The 3798-nt window shown below is 36.7% G+C and overlaps 1 pseudogene; it reads left to right on the forward strand.

Annotated features, from left to right (window-relative positions):
- Positions 1–2146: 2146 nt before the first annotated feature.
- On the forward strand, positions 2147–2647 carry LOC130089742 (nucleoside diphosphate kinase-like; annotated as a pseudogene).
- The last annotated feature ends 1151 nt before the right edge of the window (positions 2648–3798 follow it).

A 3798-nucleotide genomic window follows, 5' to 3' on the forward strand; every position in this document is an offset into this window, starting at 1 on the left:
ACGTACGCGGTAGGCATATCTTTTTTAAGCTAGTCATTAAGGCTGACACCTAGAGACACAGAGTGAAGGGGGAAAGGATTTTGGAATTATTAATTTATAACAGAGAGCCATCCAAGCCTTTTCATGTTTAATCGCTCGTTCCCTTAATAGGAATGTTTTATATTCAGTTTTACATGACAGCGTGTCATTGTGGCAACAAAAGAAAACAACCAACCCTGGCGCTCTCAAGCAACACGTTAAACGCAAAACCCGGGAAAATTTATCACATCTGGTGCAATGCTGATCTCTTCCATCACTGCCAGGATGAAGTCTCTCAGAGGGTCTCTAAATCCCATGTTAAAAGACGCCATTACACAGACATTAACTGCAATGTTTTAAAGTGTCAAAGTGTGTTTATGCAGGGCATATAACTGAAAGACACATAATATGTCATGAGAAGCTGGCTTATTTCCAAGCTAAACATGCAATTGTATGTTTAGCAACCTAGATCTCCTCATCGAAACACAAAAGAGCCTCCAATTCACTGAGAGTGGAGCTAAAAAAAAAAAAAAAAAAAAACCGGCCAGGCCAGGAATTTCTTAAATTGACTGCTTTGAGAAGAGTGGAATGGGGTGGGGCGTAGATGGTAACGGTCACTATCTCTGTGAATATAAAATTAGACTTTGACGGTTAAAAGACAAAAGGCTCCTATACCACCTCCTCCCTGACATAAACCCCCAGAATGACATGAGACACCACTGTTAACCTTTACCGGTTGAGGCAGAAAGCATGTGTGATCTTTGTGCTGATGGGTAATTACTTACAGAACGGTCTCTGAGGGAATTCATATGTCCTATGTGCGGAGCTACAGACATTCACCCAACGGTTCCTAATAATTGGACAACATATGGAGCCTTTTTATTTCATTGGTGAGATCAATGCAGTCACACCCCAGTCACATGAACACAGCACTGACCTCTTCACCTAAAGGGATAGTTTACCCCCCCAAAAATCATCATATGCTCACCTTCATGTTGTTCAAGCTTCCATGGAACACAAAAGAAGATATTTTCCACATGTCCAAGTTGCTCTCATTTGCACTAGGAATCTCCATAATCTCCAGATCAATACACAGACAAAAATAGAGCAGAAACAAGCGATAAAAGCATTTCTTATGCATGTTGTAGTCTTTGAAAAAAAAATTCTCAGCTTATTGTTCAAAATGTTGCTTTTCTTATTACATTTACCTGTAAACCCTAACGCTCAAAATACTTAATTGGTTTGAGTAGGAAAAACTTAAATTAAACTAATTAGTTCAGTCAAATTAACTTTTATGAGTATTTAGCACTTTCTTTTTCTTTCAAGTTCACAGAATGGATATATTTTAAGTAAACTGAACTGTTTCATTGTTTTGAGTTTTATGAAATTATTTCTTTTAATTTAGACGAACTTAAGTTTAACTGAAACGGCTGGGATGTATATTTCCCAGCATGCTTTGCCGATGGCACTCGAAAGGGAGAGTAAATGCTAAAATTAAGTGTAATACAATGTTTTTTTGTGCAAGATTAATGTTAAGCGGGTGATTTAGTAATGATTAATGTTTCGATATGCTAATTTAGAAGAATTTCTGTTAATGTTGGTTTTAGGATAGTTACCATCATGGTGACAAGTGGTGCATGAGCTTGATTTGAGAGCAAATAAAACCTTTATATTGCTGCAAGTGTTAATGTATAGCATACTATTGTTAAGATGTTAACAAAATAGTATGTTAGCAAACTAGCTTGTTAAAGCTAGCTAAGTTTATACTAATAAAAGTGTTCACATTGAGATTACATGAAATTTTAAGTTAAATGTATGAATTAGTGTACTCAAACATTTCAAGTTAAGAACAATTCAAATGTACAAATACAAAATAAAAATATGTCAGTTCTGCTTACTTAAACTTTGAATTTCTTAACTTAAAAAATTTGAGGCAACTGATTGCCTTAAATTTTTTGAGTTGTGCCAACTTATTCAGGTTTACAAACATTCTGGGAGCCATTAAATTTTAGGAAAGAGTTAAGCTGCAAAAATTCTGAAAAGAACCATAAAAATACAAGACTTTTTGCTTCTGTTCGTCTCTCCGTCCTCAGGATCCGCTTCAAAATATCTACCCATCGTAAGAGTCATGGATGCCAAAGCCGAGCGCACCTTCATTGCTATTAAACCCGTAAACTCATGGGAGAAATCATCGAGCACTTCGAGCAGAAGGTCTTCAGACTGGTTGCCATGAAGTTCTTTCTGGGGAGCTGTTGAAGCAGCATTACATCGACCTAAAGGACAGCCGTTCTACCCTGGACCCATCAAGTACATGAACTCTGGACCGGGGATGATTTGGGAGGGTCTCAGAGAGATTAATCTTGAAGACTCCAAAAACCTGGAACCAGTGGCGATTTCTGCATCGGTGTGGGCAGGAACATCATCCATGGACAGCGCAAATAAAGAGATCAGCCTGTGATTCAAGCCCGAGGAGCTGTGGCCTAAAAGAGCTGCACGCAAGACTGGATCTATGAATAAACCATCAGAACCATCAATCTCTGCCTTTCTCACTGGACTAGTTATCCGTTATGGACTGGGGTTGTTTATTTGGTCTTGTCTTTTCTGAAGCACTTGTTTGAATAAAACATGGAATCTCAAAAAAAATATATATATATATACTGTATACTACTAGAGTTTTCACATACAGCATATCGAGATTTAAAAAACGTAGATCAGGGTTTGCATTGCAAACCTTTGGGTGTTTGTGAGCTGATGAAAAGCAGACAATTAATTAAATCATAGAAATGTAAAATTTAGAAGAATACATAAAGAATAAAGAATTTAAATTTAACAAACACTTACTGAAAAAGATATTTTTTTAAATTAAAAAAAATCCAGCATCAGAAATCTGCGAACATTTGAATGTGTTTTTAAGGTATTGTAATTTAAATAGAAATCTCATGAGGTCCTTCAAGTAATGTACAAATTTTAGGAATCCCTGCTGTAGATATTTATGATATCCAAGTTTTTTGAAAGCATGCAATGGATTTGTCTGAGGAACAGAAAAACATTTGAAGTCATTAGCTCTGAAAATTACTCTTGCATTCAATTCAGACATGGGTATAGGAATGGACCATAGCTCTGAAAATGTATTTGTGTTTGCCTTAAGACGCATCACACCAAATTTGACGTCAATGACAACATGCGAGAAACAATTATGTTTGGTGCCACTGACATCAAACTGGTCGCATTGCATCATGACACAACTTTCATTTGTTGTGTGAAGCGTATATGGCTTCAGAAGACTTATGATATCCCAATAAATAGCAAATAAGTTGTATGGATCACTTTTATTGTATTTTGCTTCAGTCCTCATTCATTTTCATTTACAGCAGAATTGAACTCTGTTTGCATCATTGATCATTATTTTGCTGTTTATCACATCCTGTTTATAAAGCTGCTTCGAAACAATCTATATTGTATAAAAGCACCATATACATAAAGATGACTTGACTAAAAGGTTTTGCACAGGACTATTTTCTTGTTGTTTGTCTTCATGACTCTGACCTATACTCTGGTGAATTTTCCCTGGTGGTCTTTCTTTCTTGTCTATCATTCTCCTGCTGTCAACAGTCACCATACCAGCTCATGACCTCTGGCCCAAAGAAGACGGGGGTACAATAATAATAATAAAAATGAAATCAATCGACGGAGATGAACAGAACTTTTGCTGGACTTGTGTTTGCAAGAGTGAGGCATTACCTCAGCCCTACACAGTCCTAAATGCTCCATGCAAAGTGG

The sequence above is a fragment of the Rhinichthys klamathensis genome, unplaced genomic scaffold, assembly GCF_029890125.1.
Source record: "Rhinichthys klamathensis goyatoka isolate OS25496 unplaced genomic scaffold, OSU_Roscu_1.1 h1tg000006l_1, whole genome shotgun sequence".
NCBI lineage: Eukaryota > Metazoa > Chordata > Actinopteri > Cypriniformes > Leuciscidae > Rhinichthys > Rhinichthys klamathensis.